Genomic DNA, 25,543 nt, shown 5'->3' with positions numbered 1-25,543 from the left:
GAGCACAGCATCCTGAAAGGCCCTTGGGATTAGAAATGGGTAATTCAGACTCTGGAGCATGTGTGGAAGGGTGTGAGGAAGTCCCCTTTTTTATTTTTTTAAACCGAGTGCCATATCAGACTTCCTACCCTTACAAGTGTTTATCATGTATGAGAGAAACCTGGAACACAATGAAAATCGAAGGCAACTAGTATCAAAAATAAGTAAGTTTAGAGACGTAGAAAGAAACTCATTTTATTTTATTATTTTATTTTATTTCAGTTTCTGGGTTGCTGGGCTCAGAATCCTCTCAGTGGGTTTCCGGCTATGCATTGATACAAGTAAACATCTGCAGGTTTATGAGGCCTGTGTGTGTGTGTTTTAATCCCAGAGATGCTCTTGTCTCTCCTACTTTAGGATCAGGCAAGGCATAGTAGAGAGACTTCCTCACTTGACTGGCTCACTATACTGTTAAATCTCCATTTTCCTGATCACAGTGCTACCTAGGAAATGATGAAAGCTCTTGACAGAGGCGTGGCCTGAACCAACATAGTGTTGCGAAGCTCTTTTATTCTTAAAGGATTCTTAGGCATTTATTTTGAGCAAAAACACTATTGGATATACTGGTGAGAGAAAGAGTAGTCTTAATTTGATGTAATTACAAAAACTGAAAGGAAAATAAATAAAGCTCCACAGCTAAGATTCATGTTAACGTGCCGACTGTTACCAGCACTGTCTGAGATTTTAGAAGGCTGTTTGAAGATATAAAGGGCTTCGCTAGACTTAGCATGCTATCACTATTAGTAATGCCGCAACTGAGGACAGCTCTCAGGAAGGCAGCGTGCCCATCCCCAGAACAGAGGCGATGAATGTCAGTCCCTGATGAGGCAGATTAATTTGCCATGAACGCGTTGTTAAAGTGGCAGTATGCAACGTCTCAGCAGTCAAAGATGCTGCGGGGCTCCAAATATGCAAGGGCAGCGGCTGAAACAATCGCTTCTTTCTGATGGGAAGCAATCACAGCGACACAAAACCCAGTTTGTGGAAAGTAAATGAGCAGGCTAGAGACGCTGGGGTCTCAGAGTCGCTTGCTTCTAGTCCGTTCCTAGGGAGTCACTTGCTACATTAAGTATCTCCCTTGAGATGACTTGTGGTAGGCCACTGGGGAGATTTGGAAGGGGTTCTCTAAGTATTTATGCAAAAATGGTATGGAAATGTAAAAAAAAAAAATTCAAGTGAGTCTTATATGCCTTCTTGTGTGTTCTCAAAATGCCTTACTTTAAAGTAGCATTTATTCCATGCTATGTGACTTATTAACCAGCTGGAACTTCTGGTGCCTGAAAGGAGACAGCCACATGAAAACCAGGAGGAATAACAACTAGTGTGATGCTAATTCAAGACTGAGTTACCCGGGATGGTTTCTCAGAGCATTCATGAGCTGTTACCATGTAAAAAGCCAGACCAAGAGGATCCAGGCTGAGCCTTAAGAGCTACATTCTCTATTTTCTCATGCAGAAGACACAATCTGTTGCTGTCATTCATTGAACCCTTCACCCTTGCATTTAGAAAATAGACTTTAAAGTAGGTCATATACATAGTCTCCAATGTATTGTTACGGGTTAACATAAAACAGAATTCCTGGAAATTGAGGGAATTTTGTTAGGTGCACAGTGTTGCAAGACCTTGTGCACGGTTTCACTTTTTAAACACTGGAAATAGGTTTCACCCTTTGTGAATAAGGAACACGGAATTAAAAATGTTCCTTACCACACAGACAACCAACAGGCCCGAGGCAAGCCTTCAGAGCTCCAGGGTACCTGACGAGGCTCTGCCATGATCTTCCTTCCTTAAAGAGCAAGGAGCAGTAAAGATAATGCTCACGTTATTAGTGGAGCCGCCAAGGTTAGGGGAGAGTATGGACCTTCAGGCTACCCGTTAGAGGGGCTCTGTGGGAAGTGAGACAGATGTTCGGCCCCCCCAGGAGCACCAATGGCAGCATTCTCAGCCCAATCAACAGCTTTTGCTTGGATTGTGCAGAGGAGCTTCTCTTGTCCCCTGAGGCAGCCTCCGGAGTTAGCAGCTGAACAGAGAATGGAAAACGAATTCACTGAACATTTAAACACAAAACCAATGAAGGAATAAGCCTCATGGGCTTTTTTATTTTTATTTTTAAAGAGGACTTAAGTCCGACAAACCTACACAAATTCTTACCATAGGTAAATGAAGATTTGACCAATGACTACAACTGACAAAGGACTTCAGCGTTCAAAACTCTTTGTCCAAGTGAAAGGGACAGGTCAGTATAATTCCCATGAGTCTTGTGACCTGTTTTTGTCATGCCCAGAGAACTAGAGCAAAGACAGAGAGCAGGTGAGGGGAAGAGGAACGCTTTATATAAAGAAGGCCTGTTCACCACAAGGGTTCATGGGAGCAAACGCTTACTTTCAAGCCTTTAGGCATAGAATTAAGGAATAAACACGCCCCATCCACAACATGTAGCACCCACGTTACAATCATCAAGATTGTAAGAGGCTGGCAAATATCGCCACGATCATTTAAACGGGCAGCTGAGAGATAAAAGGCAAACTCAGAGTGCTGAAGAAATAACTTAAATATTTAATGACGCATTGAAAACTGACCATTAACTTTAGTTTTTACATATGCTGCCAGATAAAGTCTGAAGGTGCTGGTAAATTATTTGATCCCTTTTGTCTGTAAGTACAATGCTGTGATTGCCAAACATGTGAATGCAATAAATGAAAGCGCCTTCATTGTATAGTAAAGACACAAGAAAAATTGTGGCAACGCATATAAGATCCAAGGAAAGATAAAGACTTCTTTAATGAGCACAGGGCTTCTCTGCTTTGCCAATGTTGGGTGGTGATGTTTTGTGCATATTGTCTTGTCCATGATGTGTTAGCGACATTTTGGTCAGTTCTATTAGATGGCGTTAGCAGCCTCCAACTCTGTCCTCTGTGTTGTCACAACCACAGCAGCTAAGCATCATGAAGGGGGGGGGGATGTGCAGCCCTGCCCTGAATCACCACTGCTTCAGTAGTGTGAACAGGGTCACCTCGCTGAATCCCGACGATGGTGGGGAGGGAGTGCAGAGGCACAGTGACAGTCTGAAGAAAGACTTCTGGAGATAACAGCTGGACATGGTCGTAGAGGATGGGCAAGTGGTGGCTCACCAGAAACTAGATAGACCAAATCAAAAGCAGTTATGATGAGAAAACAAAGGGTAAAACCCCAACATTTGTCAGCCCGAGAGCTTGGTTCACTACACTCCATGAACAATTTCTCCTGGGCCTATCGTATCATGCTGGTTGCTGGGAATGCAAATGTTCTCACGACTAGTTTTAGTCCAGCATCTCCTGGCCTCAAAAGGATGTTTTTTGACCCCATGGATGTGCAGTGTATCTCTTGAAATTTGTTACCAGTGCTTCCCTTAGGTTGGGGGATAATTTACCAATGTTTATCCAATAGCTTATTACTGAAGTGAGTCCATCCTATTCACTGATGTTTTCATACCCATTGCTCAAAACAGGAAGAAGGGTTTTATCTGTGGAACACGAACTTTCAGGGCAAAACCCCAGTTACTTCTAATTTCTTTTTGTAATGTGTAAGGGCTTCCCAATAGGCTGTTAGGTATTTTTGGACCTGATATTTAAATTGCAGGGACTGAGAGATATTTAAAATAGAGTGTGATAAATTTAGGCTCATGTTAAAAAACCAACTTTTGCCTTAGGTTTCTCCTCTCTCTGCTGCGGTTTGTATCCTTCTTAGCTTTCCTCATTCTCCTCAGCCGTTTCATTTGCTGCCATTTATTACTATGGTCAATTTTCAACATTCAGCACACTCTGGGAACTTACTGAGAGGGTCGTCTTTTGAGGAAATCTTAGTGTCTCTCAAGGACACCTTCACTCAGTCATCTAAATTAGCAAGTCTCAGCAGTTCTGGAGTGAGACAGAGACGGGAAAATGGTTTAGATTCTTACTATTCTGTTGCACCCCTGCATCCTGGAGATGAAGGATCTATCTTATGCCTCTAGTGTGTTGGTCCTTGAAGAAAAGAGGGCTCAATCTCAGCTTTCCCCCAGCATTTGTCCTGATCCACAGTACCAGGTTTCTCCTGAAGCAGGTGACCGATTCTGCCATATCCACTCGTGCCCGTGCTCCGCGGGTGCGCACTAAGGTGAATGTATGTATTTAATGCCCACATTGCCCACGCTCTTCATAAGTCCTTCCTCCATGAAAACCTCAGCTCACTACCTGCTTGAAAACAAGGAGCTGATCCTCCTCTCCAATTCCTTTCTCCACCGTCTCTCCTTGAAATCACTCAAGTGCTGCATGTTTTCCCAGGCATTCTATGCCATCACATCCTCTTTTCTATTTATTAATTTTTAAAAACTCAGGCCCCCTTTCTTCTACTCTTTGCATTGCCGTCGTAGAATAACACCATAAAGCTGTCATCTTGTATCAAATCTTAAAGTTCACCAGGAATTCCCTGCAGCGGAACAATAAACTGGTCTTTCCTGTGCCAACTATCATGCAGTTCTCTATTTTTTTTTTTATGATTATATTCAGTTTTCTTTTGTCAAGCCCATCATTGCGATCCTGACCCAAGTCACTGACATCTTGTCCTATGCCTTGAAAGGTCTTGCCATATTCCCATCTGTGATCTCCTTACCTCCTCAGAATCTCTCCTGTTTATAATCATACTGTAATATAATGTATATATCACCCTCCTATAAATCCCTTAACATTTTATTTTATTTTTTTTGAGATAAGAATGAATCCTGTTTACTGTGCTCAGCAGATACTTGCCCCTCCCAGCTGTCTAACCCAAGTCACTTCACTCTCCTTTATCCCAGAATGCTCCATCCACAAAGGCTTCCTTTCACATTTGCAAATATTCTTGGCTCCTCCCTTCCCCAGTTTTCTCTGCTCAAAATACCCTTCCCTCCATGATTTCCCTCACCCAGTTTTCTTATGCTTAAGCCATCTTCTTTCCAAAGAGCCTGTGGTTTTATCTGAAAAAAAAAAAAAGCAAGGCTATTCATGTCTTCTTTACTTGCTATTTTTATGAACTAGTCCTTCCACCCCAACGCACATCTTATTACTGTGTCCTGAAGTTTGTGAGAAGCTTCCCCATCCAAGGCCTTGTCAGGCTGACTTGCATAGGCCTCCTCTTGTTTCTGTGGATTGTGATCTAATTTTACCTTTCTTATTTCAATTAAAGCCTCATGAGAGATTTTTCTGTATTAAATTTCTTCTTACTAATGAAAATATTAACCTAGTGACATTGATTTAGTCAGTAGTCCAGCAAAAATGCTGTGTTGAGTTCCCTGGACATTGAGTTTCAAAATTCCAGGGCAACCTGAAGCTCAGACTTTCCGTTTACCGCTTAACTTTAGCGATTGTCTCCAATGACCCAGAGTACAAACATTTGTAGTAATTACTTGCTTAATTGAATGTACCCACCCCTCCTTTTGGAGTCAAATTATTTTGCTAGTTCCATATATTTTTCTCTAGAGATTTTGAGCGGAGTTATGGGAGAAAGGGAAAAATGAAATCGATTTTGCTTATGGTTGTTATTTTCACATAGTAGTAACCACGGACAATGAAATTCTACCTGCTGGTGTGTTTTCACAGAAACATGTGCTGGTTTTGCTTTAGCTGATGGCAAAGGCCCTAGTGGCTTTACAGATGGCAAACTTCTGGAAATAATATTTCTTCGAGAGGATCCCAGGAATAGCTTTTATGAGGAAGCCCCACTCCATAGGTGATAGTTTCAAAATACCCCACCAAACTTGATTCAACTACTTCCTTTAGTGTCTACAATATTCAGGACCAGATATTAGCATGGATTCCACTGATAAGATTGATAAATGATAGGTTTGTACTTAGAAGCTGTTACAACCATTTTATTTTTGCAGGTCAAGGAATGAAAAAAAAGCTTGCTTTCAAAGCCTCAAGATCTGTTACATTAGTGAAGATCAAGATGCCAGGGATACATTTCATGGGGCCTTACTTCCTTAGAATATAGGAGTTATCATGAAAGACTCATCACAATGATACTATAATGTATTTGTTGATACCTGAATGATGGGGGTAGTCAATGGCTGTGTATTTATGGATGGCACCAACTGCACTGCAAATTCAGGTTCTGATCTTGAACATCCATTGTTCATATCAGCTTAGCTTCCTGACCTGTTGCAGTTCTCAGTAAGAAGCATGTAAGGGAGAATGGGGAGAGCAGGGAACCAGCCCTCCCTCCCTCCCTCCTTCCCTCCCTCCCTCCCTCCTTCCTCTTCTTCCCTTCTCCCATTTTTTAAATGGTTTTCCCATTTTCTTTCCTTTTTATTTGTAGTCTAACAAGTTTATTATATGTATTAAGTGTTTAGTTTCAGTTTTCTTTAAATGTATTTTTCCTAGTTCCATACTATTTTTCTTCCTCCCAATAGCTATTTTGTAAATATTTTGTAAACATTGAATCTGCTTTATCTGTAATATATATATATATATATATATATATATATATTATTTTCTATACTCCATTTAAACTTATTCACAAATATTTAAACTGAAAAAAATTTTCACCTATTGCTGTTTTTTGACAACATATATTCTCCATTTCTTTCTTCTCCCCCTGGTTTAGTTGCATGTTTTTCCTTTCTGTGGTTGTTTTATTTGTCAAAGCACACAAAAAAAATGAAAGTGATCATGAATTTTTTTTTCTCTGAGCTCTGAGCTACCTTAGCAGAAGAATCACCATTCAGCTTCTGTGAGGCACTGGTTTTACAAATATATGTGTCTCGTGACATGCACACTTAATTCATGAAGAATTTTATCTGTGTGAATAATACAGTTTCTGCTAGTAAATTTTTAAAAATACCTTTTACTTATACATTGTAATTACTTATTTATTTTCTCCCTTTCCTTAATTTTGTATAAAATCTCTCAAACAATGTCTAATACATTTCCATGTGTAATGCTCAAACATCTTAGGTGCTTAACAAATAAAATAAAATGAAACAAGAAAATAAATTAAATTATACTGTGAGAAGGAAATAGAGAACATTTTATAGAAAAAGGAACATCTAAATTTGGCCTAGAAAAATTGGGTATTTTCTAGGACAGCAAGGGGGGGACAGTTGCTAAGCTAATAGATGTTATAAACCACCTTGTGCTCCTCACACTCACAGACCTAGCCCCTTATTCTGTATACCAAACCAGCCTTGGTTGGTTCACCAGAAACATGTTACCCTTCTACCACCACATTCACAGACCTAGCTTTGCTCACATAGACTGTACACAAGCCCAGGCTGATGAGTGCCCCAAATCATCTCTACTTATACTAACCACAAACTTCCTGACTCAGGTAACGTAGGCCCATGAGTGTGAGAACAGCCCAGGAGACCTAGCTGGGAGTTAGGATTCCATTCTTTCTTTGTCGATGCTGAATTGGAATTGCCTTCATCCCTCCAATAAAAAACTGACCCACCAACTCTTCATACCTTGTCTGAATCCAACCAAGCTTTGGCAAAAGCAAAGTCAGAACTAACCTACTCAACGAACAGGGTCTAGAATCTTGTACTTGATACCCAATCAAGGAAAGAATCTACATACCCAGGTCACATGCAAAACCACAAACAATAGGAAAGACAAGATGATGTGCTCTACAAGCTACACCAATGTCTTAGCAATGCTCTTCACTAAGAATCCCCTTGTTGAGCCCCAGGACACAGAATTTAAAGAATAATAATAAATATGATCAAAGAAATCAAGGAAGAGGATGTTAGCAAACACCTCATTGAAATCATATGGTTCGGTGAAATGACAAAGACAGTACAGGAAAACTCAATTCAATAAAGAAATAATATTTTGAAGAAAATTCTAGTTAAAATGAAGATGAGATTGAAAATCAGTGACCCAATTAGCAAACTCAGGGGGAATCCTTGCCAGAAGAATAGATCAAGTAGATGACAGGATATCAGGACTTGAAGATAAGGAAAAGGGATTGGAAAACTCAATCAATGATTGTGACAATTTAAAAATAAATAAAATGAATACCAGGTCACTTTGGAACAGTGTGAAAAACTCAGATCTACACATTGTAAGAGAAGGAGGAATAAAAGGAGGAGGAGGAGAAGGAGGAAGAAGAGGATGAAGATGAGGAGGATCACTATTATTTTAGTCAATGCATAGACGAAACCTTCAACAAGATCATAGAAGAAAACTTCCTAAATGACGGAGAGACATACCCATACAAGAGCAATAAAAGAATCACATATAACACAAAATAGGACCAAAAAAAAAAACCACCTCAAACTTTCCATAGCATATTATATAGTGAAAACATAATATAAACAGAACAAAAAAGTGGATATTACAAACTTTAAGAAAAAAAAACACAAGTCACATACAAAGGAAAACCTATCAAGATAACAGCTATTTCTAAATGGAAATTTAAAAGCCATATAAGCCTGGAACAATGTGCCCCAATTCCAAAAGACCATAGATGACAACCCAGACTACCATACCCTGCAAAAACTATCTTCTACAGTTGAAGGAGAAAGAAATAATTCTCCATGTTTTAAACAGTCTAAAAGAATTTGTGTTCACCAAACCAGGCCTACAGAGAATACTGCAAATAATACTTTTGCCTACAGAAAGGACACAAAGCTATAATGACTAAAACACAAACTAGGACTAAAAACACAAACAGCAGCAAAACAGAAGCCTTTTTAATATTAACTTTAGTTATCAATGGCCTCAACTTCTGGTCAAAAGACACAAGGAAGTGTAGCTTTCATCATGCAGTAAAGTTCCTTTTCGCAGCACAGGGAAGCTACTCCAGAGATTCAGAACTAGACAAAGTGCATAAAATAAGCCTGTAACCTTTGCACCTTAGGCTGAAGTAATATTATGGAAGAGACAGCAAGAAGATTATGAGAGCCAGAAGAACATGATGACAGCAGTGAGCTATTGTCTTCAAGACACGACAAGGAATCTCACCAATATGGCTGAGACGAGACTTGCATAATAAAAGTCACCAACCCCGATAGCTATGATAAGTTATCCAATGCCAGGTAGTCTTCCTATGCATTTTTACATATGATCCATATTAAATGAACTCATTGGAGTGTGTGTGTGCACGCACATGCACACACACACACACACACACACACACACACACACACACACACACATGTAAGAATAATGATCAAAGAAAAAGTGCCATGAATTTAGAGGGAGTGTGAAGCTACTGTGGGAGTTGGAGGGGTAGAAATGATGCAAACACAGTGCTCATGTATGAAACGCTCAAATACTACAAAAGGAAAATATAAAATGAATGACTTCATAATACATAAAGAATAAGTAATTTGGGGATAGAAACTGATGTGGCAAAAAATGTGTTTGTATAATGTGATGTGACTTGTTATCCATGTAAGTTTAAGTTATCTTTTCAATATTAAGAACTCCATGTCATTTTTCTTCCATTTTACACAATTATCTATTGCGGCCCTTACCCAAAACACATCTTATATTTCTGTGTCCTTCAGTTTAAGGACTCTTCAAAGAATTATACTGGAAAATTAGTAAAATGACGCACATGGGTATGAAACCTCTGAAGGTTGTGAGACTCCAGCTTCTCTGAAGCAGTGTTTTGTGTCTTCATAGGATGACAGGCATCAACTCTGTTAGATGTCTTCCAGCCATGTCCAGGAGATTCCAATCTCAGCTCAAGACAAAGACATGGCTACAAAGTCCTTCTTGACATAGATAAGCCATGATATGTTATACTCTTTTCTGTATTGTTTAGAAATTCTTAAAGCCATGAATGACAGAAATCCTATCCAAACTATCTCTTTTTTTTTATTCATTACATCTCAATTGTTATCCCATCTCTTGTATCCTCCCATTCCTCCCTCCCTCCCGCTTTTCTCCTACTCCCCTCCCCTATGACTGTGACTGAGAGGGACCTCCTCCCCCTATATATGCTCATAGGGTATGAAGTCTCTTCTTGGTAGCCTGCTATCCTTCCTCTGAGTGCCACCAGGTCCCCCTATCCAGGGGACGTGGTCAAATATGGGGCATCAGAGTTCATGTGAAAGTCAGACCCCACTTTCTACTCAACTGTGGAGAATGTCCTGTCCATTGGCTAGAACTGGGTAGGGGTTCAAAGTTTACTGCACGTATTGTCCTTAGCTGGTGCCATAGTTTGAGCAGAGCCCCTTACCCAAACTATCTCACACCAGAAGACTTTAGTCTGACCTCACATGCTCATGGAGAACTTTTTCCTTTCTCCATCTATGGACCGCCCCTTGTCTGCAATGACTTTGTTATTTGGCAAAGTCTCCCATTAAGCAGAGCCTAGCAGCCTGGTTTGCTAGGTCACCAGCCCCAGCAATCAATCAATTCCCTGTCCCATCACCTCTGGCATGTCCTAAAGACATTTAGTTGCCTATGGTTCTTGCAACAGTTTATCTTATGTTTTTGGGTATTTTAACACAGCGGAGATTCATTCTGTCTGCCGTACACTAGGAGGGTAGAGGTGCATTGTGGAATGTTGGCTCAGCCTTGATTCTCAGAGGGTCCAGGGAAATCCTGTCTTGCTTTTACCAGCTTTTTGTGGCTTCTACATAGTGGCTGTAGCAGCATCATTCATCGCTTTGTGCTATCACATGGCTTTTTTCCCTGTATGTCAACGTTCGCATTTCCCTCCTCTTTGGGTCTATTCTATTCCAGAAAGACGTCATTACAATTTTATAACATGTACAAATATTTTATCTAGAAATAAGGTCACATTCTGTGGTTCTGAATAGATGATGAATTTTGGGTGAATGCTGTTCTCAGTACATTATGCATTACTAAGTTCTTTTTCTGTCTTAGAAACCTGTACTGTCCAAAATAGCTAAAGTTCTCCAAGTCTGTCAGTTTTCAGGTTCAATTTCACCTGCTCAGAGCGGTCTTCCCATCTGGGGCGTCTCTCTTTTCAGTCTGTAGAGCAGTGAATTGCCTCTTCAGCTTCTGTCTGTGTGGACAGCATGGCACACAGTTGTTTGTTTCCTTGTTTTTTTTTTTTTTGTTTTTTTTTTTTTACTTTCTACTTCAGAAGAATATAATCTCCCAGTGTTTACTGATGTATTTTTGGTTCTGCCCTCCTCATGTGGTATTATTCTCAGTGCATGGTGGAATCTTGGTGTGATTCACAAAGGACTAAAAGAGGGAATGGACAAGCAAGTTAATTTTTTTACATTTTTATTTTGTCCCAGTGACTAACAATATTTTGCATTCTTTTTTGTTGCTATTTGTGTGGATATTTGTAAAAAAAATGTTGAAAGACTTTTATGTGGGATGATATATATCAGAAAAATAAAAACAAAAACAAGCAGAACCCGCCTATAATTTAATGTAGAAGAACCGGTTTCCAAAGGGCGAATATAAAAATCATCCTTCATGGTTGCAGCCTATGGTGATTGTAATGAAGCAGCTTCTATATATTCAACACAGTGCAAAGATTTCCCTCACACAGGGTTTGCTTCCTGTAGAATTCACACTGAGTGGCAGTAACAAGGATGTCTCAGAGGGTATGGGGCACGTGATAAATATTAGTTAGAGAGTTTGGAGATGCCCATAATAGAAATTAGAGGAAGGAAATCAAATCATTATCTCTAAGAAACAGGCACGGTATTTTCAGAGCTTAAACTGACAAGCACCGTTAATGTCCACTGTGTGTGAGGTGTAACGCTTGTGGAATCCCAGTTAGACTGGCTGGCACATGACAAAGTCAGCCTTGTTTAAATGTGGGCATCAAAGAAGACAGGAGCGACAGCAGTTGGTCTGGCCTCCTCTGTTTTGACTGTGGAACACCCCATATTCCCCCTCATAGAGGGATTGATGAGTAACTTTCATTTGTTTCATTAATTTAATTCTTCATTTTGATAGTATGCTAGGAAATACACAGTGTGTTAAAATAGCAGGTTGCACATGATCCTAGGCATGAGATCGAAATGAGGCGTTTTAAATATATGTCTTTTTGTCTTCGTCTAGATAAGCAGAGTGAATTTGACTTTTTGACATACTGTTAAATACGCTTCATGACATTTTGAGCCATGGTATTAGAGGTTTTCTTTTTTTTTCTTTTCTTTTCTTTTCTTTTTTTTTTTGGCAAGAAGCCTGAGGCTCTATTACTAATTTATCAGTGTTTCCATGTGCACCCCCACTTGCTTTCTGGGATTCTCTTGTTCTTCTTGTCTTGGACCTTTACATCTATTCTCCACATCGGGCCTTAGAGCATTTCTCCCCCTTTAAAGCACCTGTCTCGAGACGAATCATTTCAGGCATCACTGTCCAGGAACCCTTTGAAAATCCCTTTGTTGGTCATCACACGCTGTATCCTGATTACATGACTACATTAGTAACAGGCTTCCATTGTGTCCCCAAAAGCTCCTAATCCCCCTGCCCCCTCTCACCCCCGGCTCCGTCGTATGTTTCCTATGAACCATCTCTTCTTGGGTTTTGACATGATCCTCGACAGTCAAGCTGCCGATTTATTCTTCTGGCAATGAAAGAGGAGGAGGGATTAGATTTTCCCTCCCTGCCTTTTCTGGTTTGCTCAGATCCGTTAGCTATTCCAAGAGGAATCACCCCGATGCATGTCACAGGCGCTGTCAATTAGGTTAATAGACAGGCAGGCAGGGCCCTGGCACTGAGCTGTGTCATTTGCCAATGCCAGTGTCTGAGGAATGAATGCTGGAGAGACAGGATCTCTCTGACTCATGGCTTGCTCTTTGTGATATTTTGCTTTGTGATTTTTTGACAGAGGAAGGAAGGAATTAGGACAAAACAAAGGAAGGGAGAATTTATTTTTTTCCTCAAGCCAACACACCCTGGTTCCCATTGCCAAGATGGTAACCAAGTTATAAGAAAAACATAATTCAAATTATGTAGCATTTTAAATTCAATTTGATAATAATACATCTTTACAGTAAATTTTTTAGATATAAAAACATGAACATGAGAAAGATAGGAATAATGAGATAGGCATCTCCCAATGCAAACAGGTCCAATTAAATGTGAGTATTGACTACACTAGGATTTGCTAAAATATATATATTTTAAAATATATTTGCAAATATAAAATACTGGGTTATGATAAGGAATAGGTGATAATTTCCTGTAAGCTATGATATACACAAGATCTATAACTATAAATTGGGCCCCCAAATTATTACATAGCAGAGACAATGCTAAGACACAACTTAAAAAGTTAGGGACACCTTTCATTTTTTTTCATCTGCAAAAAAGACAAAGGCTCAAACTACCAAATTATCACACACACACACACACACACACACACACACACACACACACACACGCACACTGTGAAGATGCCCCATCCACACAGCACACAGAAATGTCTACAAGGAACAAGCTCCAACTGAGCTGGCCCTTATCTTATTAATATTACATGAAAATTTCTTCTAAAAGTTACCTCCAAGGAAAAAAAAACAATAAATATGCCTTCAATTTATTCACTGCACAGCCTCAACCAACACCTCTCCTGAAGGTAAGTCAACATTTAGGGGAGAGAGACTTGAAGAACACTGAATTCTCCAACCACTGAGCCCAAGGAAGGGCTAGGAATCAGTCTTCACAAGTAGTAAGTCACAGTAAACGTGAGCACAGTAGCTCTGCAGCCAGAAGTCCATAGTCCCTGAATATATTTGGAAAACTCAAAGGTTGGGGTCATTTTGTGCAGAGTTAAAGTGAGCAGGCTGATCACTGGGTCTTACTGCAGGGGCTATCCCAGTGAGAGAACTGTGACAACGCGTCATGTATGTTGGGCGTGATAGAATTAACACGAGAGAGAGAGAGAGAGAGAGAGAGAGAGAGAGAGAGTGGGAGGGGGCAGCACCCAGTGTGGGGGTGGGGAGGAGAACTATGGCAGACAGAAATATAATTACTTATTTTGTCATTGGGTTAAAAACACAACAAAAAACTGAATTTTGCTTTTTTTGCATTTTAATCAAATCATGATATTCACTGTGTTGTTATAAACCCCAAACATACATTTTTTAAAATTAAGATTCTATTGTGCTATGATTTAATTAAAAATGTCAACTTACTCTGGAGTTACATTTGTTTGTTTGTTTTTGGTTTTGTTTGTTTTTCTGAAAACAAGAGGAAATTCACACCAAGTTATTTCTGTTAGAAATACCCACTTATCTCAGAGGACAGCTATGCTAGGCTCCTGTCTTTGAGCATAACAGAATACCCACCAGTGCATCCAAACAGATGCTGAGCCTCACAGCCCAACGTTGGGTGAAGCATAGGGAGTCTTGTCGAAAAGTGGGAGGAAGATTAGAAGGACCTGGAGATGACAGTAGCTCCACAAGACCAACAGAGCCAATCAACAAGGGCCCAGAGGGGCTTGCAGAGATGGAAGCACCCATCAAGGACAATGCATGAACTGGACCTAGGCCCCCTACACAGATATAGCCAATGAGCAGCTCAGCTCAGTTTCACATGGGCCCCCTAGTAAGGGGAGCACAGGATGTCTCTGATGTTGACTCTCTTGCCTGCTTTTTGATCGTTTCCACTATGGTGGGCCTGTCTCGCCACACCACAGGGGAAGATGGTGCACTCAATCCTGGAGTGACTTGATGAGCTGGAAAGGATTGGTAGAGGAGGGAACTCCCCTTCTCTGAGGAAGAGGGGAGGGGAGAGGGAGGAAAAGGAAAGGGTTAGAAGAGGGAGGGGGCTATGATTAGGATGTAAAGTGAATAAATAAATGAATAAAAAATAAAAGAAGAAGAAATACCTACTTCTGAAGATATACTGCATGTCTCCGCTTTGTAGCTCAGTAGCTCCTTAGAGTTCCCCCATCATGTTTGTACAGTGCCCAACACACAATTTCTACACGGAATATACACTAGACCCTTCGGCCCAACAGTAAGCCAGGAAGAATCATCCACTAAACATACAGAGAACCGTCAAAGGGGTAGCAAGCTGTGCTGTGTGTGTGCTTGGGACTTCAAGACTGAGTCAATAGCTTCATGGGTCTGAGGGGCTTGTGACTGCAGAGATGTGTAACCAGAAGAAATCTTCCCAGTGAAGAAAATCGTCATCGAGAGAGAGCATCCTATTTTTTAACAATGGTGGGTGACAGTCCTGCTGTTGTTCCTTCTCCCACTCACACAAAGCTATGATTTTTCCCCCAATTAACCAGAATATAATCTCATAAACTGTTCTATTAAGAGAAAATCCTTTGGTATTCCACCCCAGATTCTGCTTAACCTTTCTTTTTTTCCTTTATATTAAGACTCATGCAAACTAACGATTGTATTGCCAGAACCCAGCTTTCTTCATCTGTAGCCTGTAACTCACTCCAATGCTTAAGCTTGAAGCAAGAGAAACTCGTCTTTCTGTGGATGGTAATTTAGTTTAACATAATGATTTCTTATTTATTCCATTTCTCCTGCCCATGTCCTGATTTGATTTGGCCTTTTAAATGGCAGCATATAATTTTATTACATATACAGCACATGCATATGTGAAATGTGTATACATGATATGATTTCTTTATCCATACTTTGATAGATGCTTCCATACCACAACTCAGTAAACAATGCTGCAATAAATCTGGGGAGTGTAGCTAATCCTTTGAGATATGGATTTACTTCCTTTAGGTGTGTCCGCCAAGCAATGGTTGGTGGGTCACTGAGTTATGTTTGTATTTGCTGTATTAAGAACTGCCTTAGGTTCTAATAGTGACTATCATAAAATAGCATCTTAGAATATTTTTACAATGAGCTACAGTTTGAGAAACTGAACTTACATCTGAGAGTTGAATCTTGGCACAACTGGTAATTCTTTGACATCTAGGAGATGGGTTGGCAAAACCACAGACACACTATACCCTTCATCTGGAGAGAAGGCTTTTATTAATTTGGGGAAATAATATTGACCATTGGCTAAGACATGGCCTGTTGAAGTCTAAAGCGACTTGGGGAACTGGCCTAAAGAATAAAGACAATCAACGATACTGGCAGCAGCTAGAAAATAAACTTTCCACTCACTGGGCTGACCAACTGCATATTTTAATAAATACAGATAAATATGTGGATGGCAATGAAACACTTCATTGTGCTTTCTCAGATCAGATCAAAAGATTATAGGATCTGACATGATTTGAAGGCGCCAAGAGGATGATGTGTGACTAGAGGTAGCTTCAGCTGTGGGGTTTTAGAAAGATCTTGTACTGAATGGTACTCTGGCTCTAACAGCCGATTTACAAAAAGGAAAAGGGACTGGAGAGATGGCTCAGTGGTTATGAGCGCTGCCTGCTCTTCCAGAGGTCCTGAGTTCAATTCCCCAGCAACCACATGGTGGCTCACGACCATCTATAATGTAATTGGATACCCTCTTCTGCAGATAAAGCACTCATATGAAATAAATAAATCTTTGGGAAAAAAAGAAAAGAGAAGACCAGTGCTTTGGAGAGAAGGTAAGGGAAGAGTGGTGCATGGAGATGAGGGTCTCCAACCCTGTACTTTATCTTCTACTGTTCACATAACTTCAGTTACTGGAAGTCCTCTCTCACTGGTGTCTGTCAGGATAAAGCTTTGGGGACATGCATCATCTCACTGTGTTCTTCATTATACACGAAGACTCTTCTGGAAATTTCTCACAGTGAATTTCACAAACAAGATGAGCATGCTGTTAATCAAAGATTTGCCTAACCCCAAGAGTGTGCAAACTAGCCATTCTCTTTCCTGTCTCATGGAGAGCTTGGTCTGGGATTTGCTGCCACAGTAGTAGTATCTGTGAGTGACAAAAAAAAAAATATCATTTGGATTAATGCCTGCTGCAACCTCAATGTGAGGGCAGGACTGAGCAATCTCTGAGGTCATATTTCTGGCTTGGGTATGGGATCTGATCTAAAAGCTTTCTGGACCTATTCAGGACTACACCTGTCCGTCTCTTCAGCTATGCTTTCACAGAGGCCTTCAGGTACAGTCTTTGTGTAAGCACCATGTTCTATACATCCCTTCTTTTTCTTTCTCTCTCATTTTCTTGAGGAACTGTCATACAGTTTTTGACAGTAGATGTTCTAAGGTCCCACCAAGAGCATATGATTCACTGCCAGTTCTAAATACTCAGTAAAATTGATGTCTCATCTTCTGATCATAACCATTGTAACAGGTATTGTAGTGATATCTCTTTGGTTTTAATTTGCTGTCCCTGGTGATTAATGGCAGGAAGCATCCTCTTACATACTGCCTTTGTGAAATGAGCATCAGTTTGGTCCTTTACTTGCTTAAAGATTAAGTTGGTTTTCATTTCTGTTGATTGAATTGTAGCTATTCCTTGTACATTTTGGACCTTAGCTCTCTGTCACATGGATGTTTTAGAAACATTTACTTCCATTCCTAGGTTGCTATTTCACCTTGTAGATGATGACCTTTTCAGGGCAGATACTTATTAGTTTGATTCAGTCCTACTTGTCTGTTTTCACTTTGGTCTTTCAGCATTTGGGGTCACATCCAAACCAACCACGAGCAAGACCATTCTCCCATTTCCTTGTAGGAGCATTTGCTTTTTCTGGCTAATATTTAAATCTTTAATCCACTTTGTGTTGATTTTTATGCATAACATGTCCAATTCCATTATTTTACATGTGGATATCCAATTTCCCAGCAGTGTTAGCTGACGAGATTGTCCATTCTCTTTCCTGTGTTCTTGGTGCTCTTGTTGAGCATTTGTTGGCCACATACGCTCTGTTACTCTCAGTGGGTTATAGATAAATAAATGTGAGTTTTCTTCTAGCTTTCCGTCTGGTTTGTTTATCTGTCTTCATGCTGGTAACAAGCTATTTGGATTACTGCAATTCTATAGGGAATCAAGAAGTGTGCTTCCAACTTTTCGTTGTCAAGAGTATAAAGCTTTTCCGTTGTTTTTGGTTCTGTGTAAATTTTTTTTAAAGTGTCGTCTTAATCTCTGTAAAATTGACATTGGAATTTTATGTTTTAAAACAATTTATTTATTTGTAGTGATTGAAGAGAGGAACTCCCTCATGCCAAATAGCCATTCTGCAACTGAGCACCGTTCTTCTATTTTTACAGGCACATCAATGGCTCTGTGCATCATTTGGGGTCACATGTGAAGTTTATTTTAAGAATATTACCTTAGTGGAATTGAACTAGAAATGATCATAATGAGTGCGTTAACCCAGAAGCAGAAAGAGTCAAATGGTATATACTCACTTATATTTGGACACTAGCCCAAGGTGCATGTCCCATGAAAATCTTCACTTACCAGGAAAGTGGGTCAGAGGGGAGGACATCTTATTGGGACTCTAGGTGAGAGAAGCATGGGAGAATGGGGAAATAGAAGGATTCAGAGGGTCCTAAAAACCTACACAAAAAACATTATAATGGGTAGATCTGGGCCAAGGGGTCCTGCTCAAACTATGGCACAACCAAGGACAATACTTGCAGTAAACTTCAAACCCCTACCCAGATCTAGCCAATGGACAGGACATTCTTCACAGTTGAGTGGAAAGTGGGGTCTGACTTTCACACAAACTCTGCTGCCACGTCCCCTGGAGGGGAAGGCAAGGTGGCACTCAGAGGAAGGATAGCAGGCTACCAAGAAGAGACTTGATACCCTATGAGCATATACAGGGGGAGGAGGTCCCCCTCAGTCACAGCCATAGGGGAGGGGAGTAAGGGAAAAATGGGAAGGAGGGAGGAATGGGAGGATACAAAGGATGGGCTAACAATTGAGATGTAATATGAATAAATTGATAAAATATATTAAAAATAGTTAACCCCCCACTCTAGATTCAGTTTAACCAGCACAACTCCAGCATTAGAAATCCTAGTCAATGCTCTCTGCTGATGCCCCCCCTGATCTTCAGCTGGAAATGACACTGTGATGGGCATTCTCTTCAGGAATGAACATTTCAAACAAGAAATAGTAATTAGCAGTTTTGGAAAATGACAACTTCCACCATTGGCAAATGAGTTACTAAAATCAATGAATGGGGTGAGGGTAGTGGATGTTGTTACAGGAAGCGACTATGCAGGATTTGCCACATCACCCTCTTGCTAAAAAAATGGGCATGTGCTGCTGAGAAAAGATTACAAGTCTGTCTCTTGAAATGTAATCTGTATATTTAAAAGTAAACATTCCACAGTCACTCCCATTTATTTGTTGAAGGCAAAAAAATCAATTCATAGACTATATCCCGCAATAAAACAATATTTTGAATGAAAAAAAAAAACCAGAAACAAAACAAAAAAAGAATATTATCTCTTCATGAATATAAGATAGTGTCTCCAATTTTATAAATTATTTACATTCAGAAATGTTTTATGTTTTTAGCTTGCAGACACTTTACCTTCCTAGTAAAATTTATTGGTATAAGTATTTGATTTATTTTTTAACATCATAATTGTGATTGCCTTTCCATGTCTCTTTCAGATAAGCTTTTGTTAATATATTAGGCAACCAAATGTTATATATTGATTTTTGTATACAGTATTGTTACTATTAGTTGCAAAAAACATTTTTTTTTTAGTGTGGAGTCTTTAGAAACACAAGCTCATGTTAACTCCAAACAAATAATTTCACTTCTTTTTCTGATTTGCATATCATTAATTTTTCTTTTGTGATTCTTTGGCTCAGACTTAGAGTACTTCACTGAACAAATGTGGCAAGAGGGGGCAACACTTGCTCTGTATCATATTTTAAAGAAAAATTTTTTTTCTACTTTCCACATTGATTATCACAGCACCTTGGTCTTCTCATAAGAGGTCCTTGGATATGTCCAATGAGTCTCCTTCCATACTGACTGATGAGAGTTTTATCATGAAAGGACGCAGTAATCCATCAGATGCTTTTATTCAATTTACTGAGATATTATTGATGTAGTTTCTTTTTTCATTCTGTTAATGTGGTGAGTCATATTGATTAATTTGTATATGCTAATCCTACGTGTGTCCAGGGATAAATTTCATTTTGTCAGGGTAGTTTACTCCCTTTGATATGCTGTTGATCTTTGTTTGCTAGTATTTTGCTGAGAAAGTTTGCACTTGCTGGATTACAGTTCCCTTGTAGTGTGTTTATGTGGCTTTAGTATCAGAGTGATTGGAGCCTCACGAACCGAGCTTAAAAATGTCATTCTACTTTGAGAGGAGAGTCATAAAACCTCAAGAAGATAGATAGTTAAGATATATTTCATAGAATATTCCCATGAAATTACTGAGCTATGACTTTTTTCTTATGTTTTTTTTTTTTAATCACTGTTACTGATTTAATCTTTCTTTTGTGGATGTGTTCAGGTTTTCTATTTCTTTATGATCCCAATATCCTAGTGTGTTTCTGTGGTAGACCCGACCATGATGTTTTGGGGGAGAATTAAAGTGACATTTTGAAGTTTGGGTTGGAAAGTTTACTAAGTGCTTAGACGATAATGAGCTCATGTAGGGACTTGGAAAACATGGCTGAGAGCAATGTAGACAGTGGACATTTAGCTCCCAGAGTCAAAGGGAAGTTTGAAAACCTTTCAAAGACCCCATCAGAGATACTTAAGTTATGTTTTGAATTAAGTATCTGTGGGTTTTGGTTAGCTGGAGTGTAAGAAGTAACTGAGGCTAGCAAGAGACCAGCATCACTAAAGAGAAACCTTTTCTCTCCTGGGACACTCAGTACTGGTTACCTGGGGCTGAAAAGTCAGCTGTGATGAAAGAAACCAGCATTGCTGAAGGAAAAAAAAATCTTCTGGAAAGTATTTCCTCAGTGTCAGCTGCAGCCCTTGTGGAGCCCATAGTCCTGAAACTGTCATGGAGAAGAAGCTAAGGCTTGGTGCGACGGGAGGCTAAGAAAAGCCACCAGGCCAGCTGGTGCATCAGTTACAGTAAAGACATGGGGTCTTGGGGATGCCAGGACTATGAGAAAGCCAAAAGGACAGTGGAAGGTGTGGAGTGGAGTTAGTCCAAGCCTAGGAGACGAGCTGTGTGCTGAGGACAAGAGAGCTAGAGAAGTGCAGCTACCAAAGCCCTCTGGAGCCCAGAAAACAAGGAGTTCCAGACATCAAGCACAGAACCATGTACATTGTTGGCGTTTGGTTTTGCTTAAGGATGATTGTTTTTATGCTCTGATTATTCCACTGGGAGTAAGAAATTATGTAACTTGTTGAGAGACTGGATATTTAAAGAGATATTAGTCTTTTTAAAAGTGTTGAAAAATTTAAGGCCAGCAGGACATTGATTGTCGAGGTATTCATACCTGTGCCTGCATATGTTTCTTGTGCTTTTCCTTTGGATCTTTTTTTTTCTTTTTGTTTTGACCTATTCTCTTTATATACTTTATTATTTATTTTTCAATGCCTGTTTTCTAATGAGAGAGAGAGGGGTGGGTGGGTATGGAGTAGGAAGGATCTGGAACAGCTTGGGAGGGGGAAGAAAACTATGATCAGAATATATTGTATGAAAACACAATTTGACACCTGGCAAGAGGGACTCTCAACTGGGGAACTGCCTTCATCAGATGGGCCTGTAGACATATCTACGGGGCATTTTCATGATTGCTGACTGATGTGTGAGGGCTCAGCCGACTACAGGCAGTACTGTCCTAGGAAGGAGGGGTATATGAGAAATGTGACTTTGACACTGATAATTGAGTAAATACAGCAGAAGGGAAAAAAATGACATTTTAAAATATTTCACTCTTCTAACTCAAGAGCATGATAATATATGACCATGCTTTAAGGCTTTAAACTCTATGACTAATATTTCTGAGTTTTCAATATAGAGCCTGTTTTGCAAATTATTTGTTATATTTGTATATGTATTTTAAGTGTTTGATGTTATTTTAACTGGTATTTGTTTTGAATTTCTTTTCTTATTTGTTAATAAACACCTCTGATTTTGTATGTTAGCCATGTACTCTGAATCTCTGTTCAGGGATTATTATATATAAGGAACAAATTTTAATACTTTGATGATTTTTCAAAAGTGAATTAAGGTATCCATGAAAAGGTATAATTTTATTTTATTTTATTTTATTTATTTATTTATTTTTTGGTTTTTCGAGACAGGGTTTCTCTGTGTAGCCTTGACTCTTGACTGTCCTGGACTCACTTTGTAGACCACGCTGGCCTCGAACTCACAGCAATCCGCCTGCCTCTGCCTCCCGAGTGCTGGGATTAAAGGCGTGCGCCACCACCGCCCGGCTAATTTTATTTTTTATTATCAACTAGAAACTTTTGTTAGGCTTTATTTCAATGGTTAGGTTGTCCTATGTAATACTAAATGGAAGTCATAAGAACCGGTTGCCTACTATCAGGGAGAAAACCAGAATTTTTAATATTTAGTAAGATGTTATTGCAGGCTTTTCATAGGTGCTTTTTAAATGTCAAGTAAGTTTGATACTATGCCTAAACACACAGATAGTACACACACACACACACACACACACACACACACACACATACACACACACATACTGTGTATATACTATATACTCAGAGATCCATCCTGTACATACTTGGCTAACATGATTATACAGACTGAGATGTCTTAACACTTGCTGTCTATAACCTCAAACAATGATGGTGTAACTCTAAAAAGAGGAGAGTTGAGACCTATCTTTCAGTTCAAGCAGTCAGACTATGAGAAAGAATTATATTCAAAGCAGAGGATGATATGCTGAGGAATGGCCACCTGCTACTTAGCTCACCACTTTAAGTGCACTTCTGAAACTGTTCTCCTAACCTTCAACACACACTGGATCCTTTAACCAGATATCTGGCCATAACTTGGCCTGATGAAGATGAGACGAGAGGTCAAGATGAGGTAGACCTTAGGGTACCTTGTGGAAGAAGGGGAGAAAGGATTGAAAGAGTCAGAGAGTCAAGAACATCACAAGAAAACCTACAGAATCAACTAACCTGGGCCCATGGGGCTCACAGAGACTGAACCACCAACCAGAGATCATCCATGGGATGGACCTAGCTCCCTACTTCCCACATATGTAACAGACATACAGCTTGGTCCTCATGTGGGACCTCTAACAGAAGGAACAGGGGCTGCCTCTGACTCTGTTCCCTGCCTTTGGCTCCCTTTCCCTTATCTCAACACCTTTGTCTAGGCTCAGTAGAAGAAGATGGGCCAAGTCTTACTAACAGTTGATATGCCAATGCAGGTTGATAGCCAAAGGAGGTCTTCTCTTCTTTGAGGAGAAAGGGAAGAGGGCATGGGGGGAGGGGAGGTGAGACGGAAGGGACTGGGAGGAGAGGAGGGAGGGGAAGTTTTGTTAGATGTGTAAAGTAAATTAATTAATTAATTAATGGAAAAAAATCACATGTCGAAGTCTCTTTTAGAGTTTTAGATGTTGGATTTTATTGTTAAAACGTTGTTAAAGCTTATATCTGTGATCATGAGACCAAGGTCTGTAATGGTCCTCCTTGAATATTTATCATCTAGTTTATGTGTCTGAGTAGTGTTGGTCTTTGTCAATTTCTTAGAAGCAGTTATGTAAAAATGGTGTTATTTCTTCTCTAAGCACCTGGTAGAACTCACCAGTGATGTCTTTCTTTTCTTTCTTAGTAGATTTTGAATTGCAGTTTGTGACTTCTTTAATAGACCATCAGTTATTTTTTTCCTGGACAGAACAATGGATTTCTTTCTTTGTGAAAGAAATTTCTCCACTCTCTATGTTGTTGAAATTATGGTCATGAAGTTTTTTACACTATGAACTTACTATCTTCCTTTTCACTCTTGGTCCAATTGTCCTTTCTTCTCAGCAGCTCTCTATGCTCCCCTTTCAGCTCCTGTAGTTAGCCATAGTCCAGAACGTTAATATTTTTCTTGACTCTTTCAAAAGTGACCTCCTTCCTGTACCTCTTATTAGAGCATAGTATTCTATTTTATCATTATTGTTAATTTGACATTGGACTTATGTTATTAATTAGTTTTTTGTATATATTTTATGTGCTAGTTAACTTTATGTTAACTTGACACAAGCTAGAATCATCTGAAACCAAGAAACCTTAATTGAGAAAATACCTTCCTAAGGTCAGGCTGGAGGCAAGTCTGCATGGCATCTTCTCAATTCAGGATTGATGTGGAAGGCCCAGTCCATTGAGGGTGGTGCCACCCCTGGGCTGATGGTCCTGGGTTCTTTAAGAAAGCAGGGTGAGTAAGTGTTGGGGGAAAGCCAGTAAGCTGCACCCCTCCATGGTTTCTGCATCAGTGTCCCTGCTCTGTTGGAGTTCATGTCTTGACTTCCTTCAATGATGAACTACATAATGCAATAAATCTTTTGCTCTTTTTTTCCCAGGGATTTATTTTATTATTTTTTTATTAAATATTTTTTATTAATTTGTTCATATTACATCTTGATTGCTAGCCCTTCCCCTGTTTCCTCCCATTCTTCCCTCCCTCCCACTTCCCCCCTTCTCCCCTCCCCTATGTCTGTGATTGAGGGAGACCTCCTCCCCCTATATATGCTCTTAGAATATCGAGTCTCTTCTTGGTAACTTGCTATCTTTCCTCTGAGTGCCGCCAGGCCTCCCCATCCAGGGGACGTGGTCAGAAAAGGGGCACCAGATTTCCTGTGAGAGTCAGATCTCACTCTCCACTCAACGGTGGAGAATATCATGTTCGTCGGCTAGGTCTTGGTAGGGGTTCGAAGTTTACTGCCTATATTCTCCTTGGCTGGTGCCTTAGTTTGAGGAGGATCCCAGAACCAGATCTGCCTGTCATAAAGTTCTTCTTGTAGGTTTCCAGGACCCTGTGGGTCCTACTATTTCCCCATTCTTCCATGCTACTCTCGCCTAAAGTCTCAATAGGATGTCCTCTCCTCTGACCCACTTTTTTGGTAAGTAAAGTTTTTCATGGAACGTATCCCTTGAACTAGTGTTTTGATATAAGTGAGTATATACCATTTGTCTCTTTTTGCTTCTGGGTAAACACACTCATTATGCTAATTTCTAGATCAATCCATTTGTCCACAAATTTCAGAAATTCCTTGTTTTTAATAGCTGAGTAGTACTCCATAGTGTAAATGTACCACAGTTTCTTAGTCCATTCTTCTACATAGGGACACTTAGAAATGCTCGTCCTCGTTAGTCATCAGAGAAATGCAAATCAAAACGACACTGAGATTCCACCTTACACTCATCAGAATGGCTAAGATAAAAAACTCAAATGCCACCACATGTTGGCAAAGATGTGGAGAGAGAGGAACACTCCTTCATTGCTGGTGGGAATGCAAACTAGTACAACCACTTTGGAAAGCTATCTGGCGTTTTCTCAGAAAAATGGGAATAGGGCTTCCTCAGGACCCAGCTATCCCACTCCTTAGAATATACCCAGAAAATGCCCTAACACACAACAGGGACATGTGCTCAACCATATTCATAGCTGCTTTATACATAATAGTCAGAACATGGAAATAGCCTAAGTGTCCCTCGGTAGAAGAACTCTTTGCTCTTAAAGTTGATTTTTTATAGTGGTGTTTTGTCACTGCAATGACAATCCTAA

The 25,543-nt window shown here is 39.8% G+C and overlaps 1 long non-coding RNA gene across 1 annotated transcript in view; it reads right to left on the bottom strand.

Moving 5' to 3' along the window:
• Positions 1 to 2,575: 2,575 nt before the first annotated feature.
• LOC311599980 overlaps positions 2,576 to 25,543 on the bottom strand; it is a 32,955-nt gene continuing 9,987 nt past the window's right edge. Inside the window, exons 2-3 of the long non-coding RNA XR_014780085.1 lie at positions 4,960 to 5,011; positions 2,576 to 3,176 (exon numbers count right to left, since the gene is read on the bottom strand). This is a non-coding gene — a long non-coding RNA (uncharacterized lncRNA). The remainder of the gene's footprint in view (positions 3,177 to 4,959; positions 5,012 to 25,543) is intronic.

This window comes from Acomys minous (assembly GCF_964271855.1).
Source record: "Acomys minous genome assembly, chromosome: 1".
In the NCBI taxonomy this organism is placed as follows: Eukaryota; Metazoa; Chordata; class Mammalia; order Rodentia; family Muridae; genus Acomys; species Acomys minous.
Note: the sequence above shows the minus strand (reverse complement) of the source record. Positions and strands in the feature narration are given on the sequence as shown.